The sequence below is a fragment of the Mirounga leonina genome, unplaced genomic scaffold, assembly GCF_011800145.1.
Source record: "Mirounga leonina isolate KUSES-001 unplaced genomic scaffold, KU_Mleo_1.0 Mir_201, whole genome shotgun sequence".
Taxonomy (NCBI): Eukaryota; Metazoa; Chordata; class Mammalia; order Carnivora; family Phocidae; genus Mirounga; species Mirounga leonina.
In genome coordinates, this window is record NW_023270504.1 from 2717564 (window position 1) to 2733637 (window position 16074).

A 16074-nucleotide genomic window follows, 5' to 3' on the forward strand; every position below is an offset into this window, starting at 1 on the left:
TCTGTCACACTCATTGTTCTACATTTTTTTTAAAATAAATGTTCATGGTGGGTCAATAAAAATTGTCCCAAGGTTAGATTCATTAGATGATTAAATTCATTAGATAGATATGAAGTAAGTGAAACAAATTCTTTATGGAAGGTTTCCTATAATCAATCGAGAGCCTCCAAGAGGAGTCTATACTTTTTTTTTTTCCACTTATTCCACTATGAAACTACTTTTTCATGGACCATCTGTTATTGTCTGCTCTATCTGGGTTCCATCATCCCTTAACTAGAAATATCAATTGGCTAATGGACTGAGACAGCTCCCTAGACAAAAATGCCTTTAAAGTAATCCATTTAGGGGGTGCCTGGGTGGCTCAGTTGGTTAAGCAAATGCCTTCGGCTCAGGTCATGATCCTGGAGTCCCGGGATCAAGTCCCACATTGCACTCCCTGCTCAGCAGGGAGTCTGCTTCTCCCTCTGACCCTCCCCCCTCAATGTGCGCACGCGCTCTCTCTCTCCCTCTCATTCACTCTCTCTCAATTAAATAAATAAATAAAATCTTTAAAAGGAAAAAAAAATAAAGTAATAATCCATTTGGTTGCCATAACCCAGATAGACCTACCTTCATGAGCACCCAAAATCATTTTATGCCTTCATCATGCAATCTTCTAATTTATAATTTATATGAAACTCTCTTCTCAGCCACCAATGATTCTGATTTCTAGGTTAAAGATATATCACTTATAAATCAATAAATTAGAAATCTGATTTACAAATCCATCTCCTATAAATTCGACCAGCATGAAACTGAACTCTTCTGGATAAAATTATGACAGATCAATTCTCTGGTACTGGAAAACTGAGGAACAGTGCCTCAGTCAAAATATAACACCACTTCACAGCCTCCTGGCTGGCTATGACTTTATAATTTGAGAAAATCTGAAAAGTAGCTTCATAAAATCATTATAGAACTTAAAAATATGTTATAGGACATAGCTACTGGTATCCTTGGAGACTTCTGCTGAGCATGGTCCATTGTCTGAATGAAAATACCAATCAGTGGTAAGTTAATTCATACATTTATTCTTTCATTTACCAAATATATATCAAATACTTTCTAATGTGTCACACCTGTTCTGGTGCTGGAACTACAGTGATAAGAGAGCACCTGCTCTCAAGTAGCTCAGAGACCAGAGAAGACAGACCGAAATACGAAATAAAATTAAATCAAGATTAAAATACCTCCATTACAAGGGTTATGATAAAATTTGTTTATGGTACTGTGGAACACAGAGAGAGACATATCTTGAATTCAAGGAGAACAGTATCTTGGAAGTACAAACCTTTGCTGGACCATGAATAGCAAGGATGAATATCATAATATCATTCAGTGTTGCATAATGCATTTTAACTATCTGCCAAATATAGGATTCCTCCCAAGTAATGGAAGAAAGTATAATCACTAGCCAGAATGCACTACTTTAAACTAACTGCTCTCAAGGGTGTACTGAAGCTCAGCTGAAAGCAGTGAAGTCTGAAAATGTGAGCTGTGTCCTGACTAATTTTTAGGTGTTCTGTGTGCTTTGTATTTATTAAATTCCATGTCGTGAAACAGCGGATTATGCTAGCATGCTTACTAGCAGAAAGGTGTTTGTGAAGTTACCATGTAATATCATTAGAAGATTCTCATTCTCACAGTGGAAATACGTTTTTATTTGGCATCCCTTATGTAAGAGACCCCCCAAAAATATTCTCCTAGACTTTAGTACTAAGAAAAAAATTACTTTCGGGCGCCTGGGTGGCTCAGTTGGTTGGGCGACTGCCTTCGGCTCAGGTCATGATCCTGGAGTCCCGGGATCGAGTCCCGCATCGGGCTCCCTGCTCGGCGAGGAGCCTGCTTCTCCCTCTGACCCTCCCCCCTCTCATGTGCTCTCTGTCTCTCTCATTCTCTCTGTCTCAGATAAATAAATAAAATCTTAAAAAAAAAAAAAGAAAAAGAAAAAAATGACTTTCCAGACAAACTCATTTGAATTTTTATCATACAAAAATTATGATTCATCCCATGTTCCTTCCCTTTTGTAGTAAGGAAGAGAATCAAAAAATAGAGGGTTTAGTTGTTGTGACTATCTCCTCACAGATTCCAGTAAATATTTTTATTCTTCTAAATTATTTCTGATCATGCTTCTCACTTGCTTAAGTTATTTGTTCTTTTATATATATTCAAACACCACAAACTATTAAAAACCGTTTTGAAGTAAAAAGTATTCTAAAGTATCAATAAATAAATGAACAGATAGGTAGATGGTTTCAAGGATAGATGATATCTTTCATTCTCTTAAAAACAGATCTTCAAATATAGTCAATATTAATGCTGTATCATGGTTTTCTATATGCTTTTTATCAACAAAAATATTATTAATATAATAATTTTTAAAGTATATTTTATATCTAAGAATGTACTTAGTTTTTCATAATTTGTTCAAGTCACCAGAATATACATATTTACACTTTTAATCATAGCATTAATGAATTAATATTTTCTAATGCATGTAAAACAGTACCTAGCATAGAGAAAGTGCTACTCTAAATGCTTATTTCATAAATTGTTCTAAAAATATTAAAAACAGTTGCTAAAACTTGAGAATTATCAAGAGGATTAATTTTAACAGTGCATGGTTAACTGAGGAAATACAAGTATCCCAAGAAAAAAAAATGGCAAATATTTTTTAATACTTCCTAAGACACTTCAAATAAAATTTTAACAAAGCATCACTGTCTCTTTTGTGTTACAATATTAACATTTAAAACACAGGTGCCTAAAAAAAAATAAAAAATAAAACAAACGTGCCTTAGGATGGAACTGACATCAAGAGAACAACACTCCCCAAGAGAAGTTGCAAAACCTCCTACTGAGTGTGAAATATTAAAAACTGGTTCATTCTGACCACCAGGGATATAGTACAGAGCCAGTACACAATGTACAACTCTATATAATGATGTTAATAATACATGAATAGATTCTCGATTCACCAAATATCAGGGCACTCTTGAAACTTGAAGAAGTAAACGTGGGACATGTGGAAAGAAGGCACAGTCTCTCAGGCTCTGGATACAATAGTGGCTATTATTAGGAGCTTAAGGGTGAACGAACAAAAGAATCAGGATTCTTTAGAGAGTATTCTTCAAATTCTTCCATCTTAGGGGACAGCTACAGGCATAATAACATTTGACTAAAGAAGAAATTAAAGAAGTGGCTTCATAAAAAATTGAAGTGTGATTTCTCAGAGGCTCATCTCCATGCAAGGGCAGAACCACTATCAAAGTTAGACCCAAACGAGCTTTCTATAATTCATTACAAAGAAGCACCACCTTGGGATCTATTGGGCAATGAAAACTCTAAGCTCCAGTTAGAAGCTAGAAGAGGCTAGAAATCCAATTGGTACCAAGTTTTATCCCAGTGGATCACAAAGATATTAACAATACCCTAGCCTACACACAAGAGCTAGATTATAACAATAAAGCATACAGCTGGGGCCCTTCTGTTTAGCCTCTGCAACAACTTCCAGGTCTAGGTAAGTTGTTTAGCCTTCTATTTGAATCCAGTTTCATGTACATTACACGTTGTGGTGTGTATTATATATTTTGGCATACATAATGCACCTGGATAGTGCACACCTATGTAAAATGTTCTGTGCCTTTAAAACTGACAGTGATAACGAAGTCAACTTCAGGTGTCATATATGAAATGGAAAAGTTACTATCAAAGCAAAGGCAGAAGCAAATTCTTGAATGTGTGCTTCAAGCCTAACAACAACTTCTATCTTCTGTTTGAAAGCCAGTGAATAGATGGCTCCTCCACCACTGGTTAGCTATCATGGGACCTGCTTTCTCATCTATAACGTGGGAATAATACTAATATTGCACCCCCCATACGGGTAGTTTGTGGACTTAAAGGACAGTTAAAAGCTTCTATTACCATGCCCTAGAACAGTGCTTCTCAATAGAAATGCAACATCTTTTATATCTGATGCATATTTTACGCTTAGAGTGTATCTCAATTTAGTTTAAGCCCCATTTCAAGTACTCAGTAGCAATATGTGACTAGTGACTACTATATTGAACAAGGCAGTCCTAGAATATAGTTAACGTTCATTAATACAGTAGTATTAATGTTTGTAGTAGTATTTGACTATTCCTTGGTATCACTGATATTGGTATTATTATTATTCTTACAAAAATCCTAAGCTATGCTTATAACTTCACAGAATTATAAAATAATTTTAAATTCTTTGCTAATTTTCAGAATATACAAGCCTCCAGTGATGCTACAAAAGCTAATAAAAATGAAAGCATATATGCACCTTAATATGTTAGGAAAAATTACAAAGAAAATTGTCAAAGAGCACAGCAAACATTAAATGGGGAAAAAACTGTATGAACATGGAAATTTTCAGATACAGCATATGTTTCAAGAAAAGGTTTTTAGAAGGCAGGAGTTAAGGCTAATAAATATAGGTCCAAATTTTGGCTTATAGCCAATATAGTAGGAATTATTAATTAAACCCTCTGCTTATTACCCAGAAAATCAAGATAAATTTAAAGGCCTTAGACAATTGAACAGAGGAGTAACATGGACAAACAGATGTATTAGGAAAATTTAGCAATGCTCACTTTGGCAGAACATATACTAAAATTGGAACAATACAGAGGAGATTAGCATGGCCCCTGAACAAGGATGATACACAAATTCATGAAGTATTCCACATTTTTCAGCATAAGAAACATAGTCAATGATAACGTAATAGTGTTGTATGGTAACAGATGGTAGCTAGATTTGTGGTGAATGTAGTATAACATAGAGATGTTGAATCACGATGTTGTATACCTGAAGTGAATGTAACATTGTGAGTCATATATACTCAAATAAAAAGATTTAAAAAAAGAGACAATTTAGATATACAGTTTTGAATTAAGGAAAAATCAGAATTGTACAAGACCTTCTAAAACATAATTACTTTGTAAGTCAGGGAGCCTCTTTGGCGGGAGTGGCGGGGAAGGAAAAGCTTGAAGTTTTAAGAGATCTATGCCTAAAGGAATATGTAGGCCTTGTTATTAGATTCCAAGGAAGAAACTTCTCAGGACACTGAGCCTTCTTAGGTCTGGCCTAAGAGGCTATTGTCCTGAATCCACAGAGCATTCTATCTCTTACCTGATCTCTTTCTGACAACCCCTAATCATGCTGCAGATATCAATTTAGCCTTCCCTTCCTTGGGAAGATTTTCCTGACTCTAAAAGACTCTGATAGATGTCTATGGCACATTCTTTTACCTTTATGGTAGTTCTTACCACAATGTATTTCAATTCCAAGAATATGTACCTATTTTTTTCTTCTTGAAATTTTTTTTTCTTGTTTACTTTCTATCCCTGAAGGATCTTGTAATTTCCTTTCAACCATCTACACATGTAACTTTTTTTTTTTAAAGATTTTATTTATTTATTGGACAGAGAGGGACACAGTGAGATAGGGAACACAAGCAGGGGGAGTGGGAGAAGCAGGCTTCCCGCGAAGCAGGGAGTCCGATCTGGGGCTCTATCCCAGGACCCTGGGATCATGACCTGAGCCGAAGGCAGATGCTTAACGACTGAGCCACTCAGGCACCCCTATACATATAACTTTTAAATCTATGTCCAAAACCTGCTGGAATTCTCTACCTTGATATATACAAAACTAAAATTATCATCCTATTTTTTTCAAAATCTCATCCTCCCCCTCCTGACTCCTATTTAACAACCTCATTGTTCTCTTGGTCACACAAAAAAATCTTGAATTCATTCTTGGCTCTTCCTCTCACTGTGCCAGCCAGACAAAACATGGCCAGTCCTGTAGATAGCCCCACTGTCTACAGAATGCCTTTCCATTATTCTGACTCAGAGCCTCATTAGTTCCTACCTACATGAACACCTTTTGGCTGGCCCTCTGATTCAAGAGTCTCTCCTACCCCCGTCTGCTGACACATTCCTGCCAAATTTTCTCTTTTCTAAACCTTTTTATTTCAGTATAGTTTACCCACAATGTTACATTCACTTCAGGTATACAACATAGTGATTCAACATCTCTATGTTATACTATATTCACCACAAATCTAGCTACCATCTGTTACCATACAACACTACTACGTTATCATTGACTATGTTTCTGATGCTGAAACGTATGGAATACTTCATGAATTTGTGTATCATCCTTGCTCAGGGGCCATGCTAATCTCCTCTGTATTGTTCCAATTTTAGTATATGTTCTGCCAAAGTGAGCATTGCTAAATTTTCCTAATACATCTGTTTGTCCATGCTGCTCCTCTGTTCAAATTATTTTTCTTGTCTCAGCATATTAAATCTTAACCGCTAAGCCTGCTTTCTAAATCCCCCATAATATGACTCCAAACTATCCTTCCAGCCTTAGCATCTACAATATCCTCAATTAAGTGTTCCAACCAAATTCTCTGTTACTCAAAAAAAATCCTTATACTTTCTCAACTTCATTATTTTTTTCATTTTCTTTACATAGGAATACATCACTCACACAACCTGTACCTAAAAATACCTTTTATTAAAAAATGATCTTTCTCTCACTTCAATCCCAATCTGTATTTTGGGACAAAATTTATATTATTGAGTTCCATCTTTTTTTATAGCTTCTAGTCAATTTGAAGTTCCTTGAGGAAGGAATCATGTCTTGTTTTTCTTAGTATTATTTTCAATCCGTCACCCTAGAGAAAAGTAGTAAAAATTTGAATGGAAGAAGAAAGCTCACCAAACAATATTCCTGCAAATGTCCCATAGTGAATTAGAAGCAAAGTGGAAAAGTCTGGTTATGCTCTAGATAGAAGAAAGATCCACCTGAGGGTAGGCTTCTTCAGTCTGTGGGGAGTTTGAAATATCACAGAGAAACTTATTAGGTAAATAATGGAAAAATATTTGCATGTGTTTATTATTTAATCACTCAGTACTTACTAAATGCCTATTGACATCCTCAAAATATTTCAAAAGAAGTTCCAAAAATGATAAATTTACAGTATTCAAAGCCTCATTCTAAGTGACTATACTGTGGAGAAGTTTCTCTTGAGAATAAAAGATCGGCAAAACCTCTTCACTTGTTCACAAAGCCACCTTTTAACTCAGAAGTGTCCTGGAGTTGAAAAGGTAGTAACTCAAAAAGCACTGAGCAGCTGAACTCAATTCAACTTTGAATACTTCTTTATTTTTAGCAGATTCTCTGTTTCTTTTAGGTACATAAAAAATGCAAACTAGATCTTAGTAGAGCGGAGGCTGTAGACTTGCAAATAATAAATAGGCTGTTTGATAATAAGAAAAACAAAATGCAAGTAAAAGAGCAAATGAGATTACAAATAAATTCAAAATGTCAGCTATAAAAAGAACCATGACTCGAGATCATAACAGATGCAAGTGATTTTAATAATCTAAAAAGCAAGGCCAAAGATGGTGGGAAAGAAAACCAAAATAACAAATGGTACCTGAGCAAAATATTTAATTATTGTGGCTGTTTAAAGTTGTAATAAAATCTCTTTAGCTGATCAAAATGTTCTCAGGACACAGAATTTTATTCCTCTTTAATAAAATAAATATAAATTTCAAATATTCTAGATAATTTTCCTATTTTTTTCTTATAAATACAGCAGGACAATCTCTGGTTTATGTGTTTTTTCTCAAATCACTCAAATCTTTGAAAGACCAAATTAAAATCATATGCTCCTCCACATAAGCTGACTCTTCTTCAAGGGCACAAATTTCAAAAAATAATTTAGGGTCAAACTATCCCCACAGCATGAAGAAGACATTCTGTGTCTTTATACATATATATATATATATATATATATACACTTGACATATAGTTAGTGTACAATATGCTATTATGAGAAAATAAATGAGGGTTAGGCATGATATGAGCCTTCCCTATTATTTCAGTCTCATTGTCTACTACTCCCTCCAAATATTCTTATAGTCTAAAAAAGAATGAAATCTTACCATTTGCAACAATGTGGATGGAGCTAGAGTATAATGCAAAGTGAAATAAGTCCGTCAGTGAAAGACAAATACCATATGATTTCACTCATATGTGGAATTTAAGAAACAAAACAAATGAGCAAAGAAAAAGAGAGAAACTAAGAAACAGACTCTTAGTGATAGAGAACTGATGGTTACCAGAGGGGAGGTGGATAGACAGATGGGGGATAGGTATGGGGATTAAAGAGTATACTTATCATGATGAAAATAAAACAATTAAAATATATATATATATTCTTTTTTTAAATTACATTCAATTCTTAGTCTAGACACTTTTGAACCTCTCACATTCCTGTAACATCCCCAAGTTTTCCTATATAACTATGCCTCTGCTCCTGATCTGTCTTTCTTGTATGGTATTTCCAATTTGTCTACATGGTAAGCTCCCACTCATCTTTAAGACAATTTTAGTATCATCTCCTCTCTAAAGCCTTCCTAATCCATTCCCAGTACTACTGGATACTTTATATGTAATCCACTGGTAATCATCATATTGTATTCCAATTATTTAGAACTCCCTGAGACCAGAAACTGTGCCTTATTTGTCATTGAGTTGTTTTGTTTTGTTTTGTTTTTTAAAGATTTTATTTGACAGAGAGAGAGAGACAGCGAGAGAGGGAACACAAGCAGGGGGAGTGGGAGAGTGAGAAGTAGGCTTCCTGCAGAGTAGGGAGCCCAATGTGGGGCTCAATCCCAGGATCCTGGGATCATGACCCGAGCCGAAGGCAGACGCTTAACAACTGAGCCACCCAGGTGCCCCTCATTGTGAGTTTTAATACATGACACCATGTCAGGATCCTGCTACATCATCGGGTGAATGTTGACCAAATCTATATGTCTATATGTTCCTTGAGGTTAAAGGCACTGTGCTATTTGTCCCAGTACACACAAACGTAACATAGTACCCACTCCAAGTTGGCTCTAAGTAGAATGTTTTAATGAATTACTTGCAATCAAGAAAGGACAAAGTTTAAAAGGTAGGTACTAGACTTTAACCTGTCATTTTACAATAGTAGATTAATATAGATTCATGTATCTACACAGAAAGAAAATATAGAATATACCAAAGATTGCTGAATTTATTGACATAAACTCCTTTTTGCAAATCATTCTGTCCTTGTTATTTCCTGGAAAAACTCAGAAACATCTGTTGTTTCTTTATAGAGGACTCTCTTCTGATAAAATGATAAAATTTACTTAATAAATTTTGAACATCACAGATAATGTTCATAATGTAAGCAATACAGGAAACAAAAAAAAAGAGTTGCTATTTTGAAACTTATTCTGATTTTAGGCAATGTGATATTATAGGAAAGTCAGTACACCTTAGTGCCAGGGTTAGATTCTCAGCCAACTCAAACACATCTGTGCTTGCAAACTTTAGCTGTTTATTTAACTACTCTGCGCCTCCATTTCCTCAGCTGTAAAGTACGGAAGAAATAGTAGTGTTCACTTCACAGCATCATTGTAAAGGTTAGAGTTGTTACAGCTTTTGTAACCACTGTGTCTGGAACATCGTATGTTCTCAATAAAATGTAAATGATTATGCTGTTAATATATCAGATGGTCTTTAATAAACAGGAGTGAAATTCTATTCTTCCCAGTATGAGAAGATAAAAGCTCCCTGATCCTCCCTCTACATGACCCAGCTAACCAAAGAAGTAAATTGCTGTAGTCTACTTATGAAACAAGCACATCTCAAAATTTTTTTTATTAGGCAGCACCCCTGGAAGCCATGGAACTCTCTATGGAATAGGATGCCTTTTAGCAGAACAAATGGAATATGATTACATTAAATCTACCTATATACAAAAAAAAAAAAAACTTGGCTAGCAGAAAATATTGTTATATTGTAGCACACATATTATCACAAATGGGTGCTCTCAGAACAAAATATGTTGCTATTAGTTATTAATAACTATTCGTTTGGCATGTATTTGGTATACTACCACCAATACTCACTATTACGGTTAATAGTCCCTTTAACTAAAGAAAACCTGTATTAACATCTCACAGTTACTTTTTTAAATTTTTTCTATGCATAATTTTGAGTTAATCTGTTGACTTTGCATAGGTGTGATTATTCTGTGAAAACAAATTTATAACCCATTTTTCTCTTTCTCCTTATGATAGAGGTATTCATCCACATTAATGTAAACTTCTTCACTGTCAATATAAATTAATAATTTATAATAATTCATTAATAACAATAATTTAAATGGCTACATAATATAACAGATATATAGATATCATTTAGACATTTTCCTATTTTTGAACATTTAAGTTTTTATTTTTATTATGAATAATGCTACCATGAATATTTTCATGCACACTTTGTTTTCTTGCTTTATCCTTATTTCTTTAGATTGAAGTCCCAGAAAAAGTTTATGGTAGTGAAGAATTTTAAGGTAGAAGAAAAATTCAAAGTAAAGAATTCAACACATTACTTTAGGATATGTTTCCTATAAACTGGGACTAAATTAACTGGCAGCAAAACATCTTGTGCTATCTTGAGGACCACTGATGTTCCATAATACATGTACATAATTAAGTTTTTTAAAACTATGTTCAAAAAAAAAAGAAAAAAGGGATAAAATAGACTTGCTTGTTGGGGAAAATGATCTAAAGACAAGAGAAGAAAAGCAATATTTTTCATTTCACATCTTCTGGCATTAAGAAGAATTAATAAGAGTAAAACTAATATGACACTATATGTTAATTATACTTTAATTTAAATAAATAAATAAATAATTTTTTACAAGAGTAAAATGGAGTGCCAGAAATTATTATAAGTCATTTACATGTATTACCTCACTTGGCCTTCATAAGAATTCTGAGCCAGGTAGTTATTATTTCCTTTTTTTTTTTCAGTTATTTTTCATGAAAAACCAAAGTCACAGAGAGGTTAAGTAGCTTGCCAAACATCACGTAGCTTATTACTGCTGGAACCAGACTTCAAACAAGGCAGACTGACAAAGAACCTGTGCTCTTAGCCACCCCAACCACCTGCTTCCACAGAACAGGGAGATGAACCTCAAGTAAAGGAAGTAAATTTTTAAAAAGATCCAAAAAAGCCAATTTCAATAAATTTAAATCTATAGGACTAATTTCTCAAAATTTTTATCCACAGTGTTGGTATTTATTTATAAAACATGTATATCAAATTTAAAGATGACAAATTTGGAAAGAATATGTTAGAATCAAAATTTAAATAAATTTCAGGATGAATAGAAGGATTTGGTTATTTCTTGAATTCTCATTCCAGTGATCCACAATATGGACACCAATAATGTAAAATTTCTCCTTGAAGTTTAGTTGAACTCAAATTCAATAAATAGCCACAAAACTACTAACAAATAGAACCATGGACAGTATTATTCTTTAATTCAACATTGATAACTGATCAACTACTATGTGACAGAGGATCATGATCAAGGGAGATAATAATCCCATTGTCTCCCTATTGACCAGATGACATATGGAATGTTATAGTTAGTTCTGAGTCTCACTTCCACAAAGAGGCATCCAAAACAATGAGACCATCATGATAAAGGTCTGGAAATGAGAGGTAAAAAGAAAAAAAAAACAAAACAAAATGGCACTCAGATATCTGAAGGGTAGTCATTGGGAAAAAGAACAGAGTTTTTACTGCATTGTTTAAAGTATATAACACATTCAAGTAGCTAAAAATTTCAAAGAGACCACTTCAGGAAGTAAACCGTTCTTCATAGTGGACAAGTTTAAACACAAAATTGAAAGCTATCTATCAGAAGCGATAAAAACCTTACCAATACTGAGGAGAATACTGAACCAGTGCCTATGCGGTTTTTTCCAGATATAATATTATGATACTCTTAAAATCTGAAAACAAAAACAAATCATAAGATCTCTATCATTATAAAATCTAATTTCATTAAATTCCTATTAAACGTTGTTACTTCCACTGAGGGGTATCTTAATGACATTGCACATAGGCAATTCTGCTGTAAAAACAAAATATGGCTTTTAGCTAGAGAAGAAAACAATACAGGCAGCCAAGTCTTCCATTGATTCCACTCTACTCAGAAATCCATTAAAGTAAATCTACCACATTGGGAATATCTTTAAAGCGGCACTCTGTGAAAACTGACTGAAAATTTGGCAAAATGAAGGAAAAAACCTGAGTTCTAATACATCCAATCCTTCCTGAAGAGAAAAATGGAGATCAAATGAGTTTATTAACAACTTTATAATACCCTAATGGAATTTTCACTGATGTACTAATCAATATTTCAGAAAATGGGCATTAAGTCTAACTTATCTATGCCAGAGTTAATGCTAAGATAACATTTCCATTGTGAAACTTGCTTTTAATTTAGCAACTTTATATCTTCTGAGAAAATTACCCTTAATGAATAATTTAACTGTTCCTATCCATAAGTGAATTTTAATATGGAAATGGCTCTTGAAAGCAACCGGAACTACTCTTATAAGGTAGAGTTTTGAAAGTCAAAGGAATTTTGCCTAATGAGTGGGTTCTTCCTTGCTGAGAACAATATGATTAATTTTTACAAATCCTTAATTAATATTAAATAATACATATTTATACAATTATATAAAAAGTAAGAACATAGATAATTATGATTTATTTTTAATTTCCCAATAACAAGATTGGGATGGAAATGGCACTTTTTCAGCAGGATTTCAACCAGAAGGTATTAGAGAAATGGGGGATGAAGACTACTCCCAAAAGGAAATAAAAAACCATAAACTAAGCACAGGGCGGGAAAGGGCAGGAGATGGTCCAGCTTGGCCATATCTAGGAGAGAAAGACTGAAGTTATTTTGCAACCTTATTCTGAAGGAATTTAACATAAAACTTTCAGCTTATTTGATTTTGGAAGAAGATATATGTGATCTTGGATTTACTATAAGTAATTTTTCTCCAAGAATTGGAGGAAATAGAAGATTGAAATGACACAGCTGGATAGGATTTGCGACAAACAGGAAAGTTTTAGAAGGCCTTTAACAATGAATGAACTGGAAGTTCATAAAATATAGATTACAAGATGACCAGGAATCCTTGAGAGCTCATATAACATTAGAAAGCATCAGTCTGCCATTCCCACTTTATTTAAGAATACAGGATAAATGTTTAACAAAACTGTTAGGTAAAATTAGGGTAGTCTGTCTTCACTACAAAATATGTGGCTCTTTTTAATGATCAGAAACTTAAATTTAAATATTTTACTCAATTTACACTTTCTTACATTATTTTTAATTCTGAACTTTATGAATTTATTTGCCTAGTTCAGTTTAATTTAAATTTTGTAATCAAAAATTATAAGTTAAATATAATCTTTTGCTTACATTTTATGGATTGAGAAAGAGGAACCTCTAAGTGTTCATTAATTTTTCAAAGTGGATGTTTTAGTTTGTTTCTTTGAATACATGTAAGAAATAATGCCAGTAAAAATACCATCATGAAAATGAAGAAATCTGGATTGCACAGTGTTGTACTCGTGCTAGTTCCTACCACCTCAGGAGAGCCAACTGGACACACCTCTTCCCAACTCCATGATTCATTACATTATGTTAGTAACTTAAAATTGTCTATGATGGGAGTATTTATATCCAGAAATTTGCACACAGTACAAACTGAACTTTCATCTCTTTCTTTCAGAAAGCCAGTTGTTGGAAGGAAGGAAAGAAGGAAAGGAAAGGAAAGGAAGAAAGGGAGAAAAGGAGAAAGAGAGAAAGAGAGAGAAAGAAAGAGAAAGAAAGAAAAAGAAAAGAAAAGAAAAGAAAGAAAGAAAGAAAGAAAAGAGAGAAAGAGAGAAAGAGAGAAAGAAAGAGAGAAAGAAAGAGAGAAAGAGAAGAAAGAAAGAAAGAAAGAAAGAAAGAAAGAAAGAAAGAAAGAAAGAAAGAAAGAAAGAAAGAAAGAAAGAAAGAAAGAAAGAAAGTTATTAAATACTTACCATCACACCACTGGTTCCACATGAAAAAAAGATTTTAAAGAGGTTGGGAGGGACAGAAAGAGGAGGAGGATGGAAGGAGGAAAGGAAATTGGTTAGTTTCAATTGCATGGAAAATAACTGCCAATCAACAAAATTCAGCTAGTTCAAGAGCAAATGAGATTGACGTATCATATACACAAAGAATCTTTAGTTCCCAGTCTAGAGAGGCCTGCCACTTTTTTTTTTTTCTTTTTTGAGAGAGAGAGAGAATTTTAACCAGGCTCCGTGCTGGGCATGGAGCCTGTTGGGTTCCATCTCACGACCCTAATAATCATGACCCTGAAATCACGACTTAAACCGAAATCAAGAGTTGGATGCTTAACCTACTGAGCCACCTGAGGCCTGCTCTTTTTAAAACAGCCTGGAATGTTGCAAAAAAACTGAGGAGTAATGGCACCCATGGGAATTGAAAGTCATCCTCAGAATGGCTGAAATTGAGACTTGAACTGGGTGGGCTCTTTAGCAGGGTGGTATAAATCCAGAGCCAAGGACTTGACAGGCCAGATGTGACAGACTATATGAATTCAAATAGTTTTAAAAAGACAAAACAAGCACCAATATCAAATATGAATGCCAAATCAAATATGCTAAGGATCTAACATGTATTCAGTGTCTGACATTTATTTCGTTGTTGATCTTTGAAGGAAGGTATACGCTGTTCAAATGGGCAGGTCATAATGGACCCAATTTCAGAGCTACTTGGATCTTTATAATGGAACATCTCTACTCTAGTTGTGAAATGTTTATCAGAGAACAACATCCAGAAGCCAGATAATTTAAAAATGACATCAGGGCCTTTCAATATATATTTCAATTATATGTGGAAGGGAAGCAAAAGGTAATTATCCCAAGTAATACGTTTCCCATGAACTACTAATTTTTTTAATCTTTTACGTTCCTAGCAATGACATTTCTACCATAACTGACATGGTCACAACTGCAAACTCTCCACGTTACAGGTTATGTGCCCCACATTACACATTACTTACAACTAAACTACCTCACTGGGGCTAAGTATGCTGGTCAGAGGAGTGCCTCCTCCAATTTTAACTCTAGTTCTAGCATTACTAAATGTGTGACAGTGGGCTCACTATTTAATCTCTTGGGACTTTTATTTATTCATTGATAAAATGCCTCATAGATTTACAATGAGGGTAGATGAGTTTACACGTATAAAGAGCACAGAATGGTGTATGGCATATAACAAATCTAAATAAATGATGATTTCTATTATTTTACCACCTCAACATTAATATTGGTTTCCATTAAGTGGTTTTTTAATGATGATTATCTGTTTTACCAAGCAACCCCAAGTATATAGTGAATAAGCATTATTTTATGGCTATCTTAATAACTCAGCTGCCCTGAATTGGAAAGAAATGACAAATTTTGCAGATATACTTTTGTCAAAAGTACTTAGTTCTAGCAATTCTAATCTGCAATAAATTTCTTTAGAATGTTATTAGACATTGTCATTGTTATGTGACTGTGTTCATTGACTATTTCTGATACCAAATTTTTCTTAGTCGAAGTAATAGTCACCTAATGCTGTTATGTTGTATTGACAACTCCAAAAATTCAAAGATTTTAAAAATAAGGTCTACTGTTTATTAAAGTTGCATGCCCACAATTGTTTTGCTGCAACTCTGCCCCCATCATTGCTTTTCCTGCAAGATCCAGACTTATAAAACTGTCCCTCTTTGGGTCTCATGGCTGACTATGAACTCACTTTTAAAACCTATGCACAAAGTGACACATGGCATTCCCACCCATTTCATTGGCCAATGCAAGTCACATGGCCACTCCTGAGTCAAACAGATAAAGGATGTATAATCCTCCCATGGAAAGAGGCAGGAAATATCTTGAACAATATGACCACCACCAGGTCTTAGTGCTGCCAGGAATCAGGTGCTTTTTTTTTTTTTAAGGGGAAGAGTGTTGTTTTTTTAACTTGACTTTTTTCTGTGATTTTACTCTGTGCAGTGTTTGACTGTAGTTAATATTTTGTCATTT

The 16074-nt window shown here is 34.1% G+C and overlaps 2 non-coding genes across 2 annotated transcripts; one reads left to right on the forward strand and one right to left on the reverse strand.

Moving 5' to 3' along the window:
* Positions 1-4652: 4652 nt before the first annotated feature.
* Positions 4653-4757, forward strand: LOC118025840. Its single transcript, XR_004683402.1, has one exon. It is a non-coding gene; the product is annotated as a U6 spliceosomal RNA (small nuclear RNA).
* Positions 4758-6192: 1435 nt separating this feature from the next.
* LOC118025842 lies at positions 6193-6297 on the reverse strand. Its single transcript, XR_004683404.1, has one exon. It is a non-coding gene; the product is annotated as a U6 spliceosomal RNA (small nuclear RNA).
* Positions 6298-16074: the final 9777 nt, after the last annotated feature.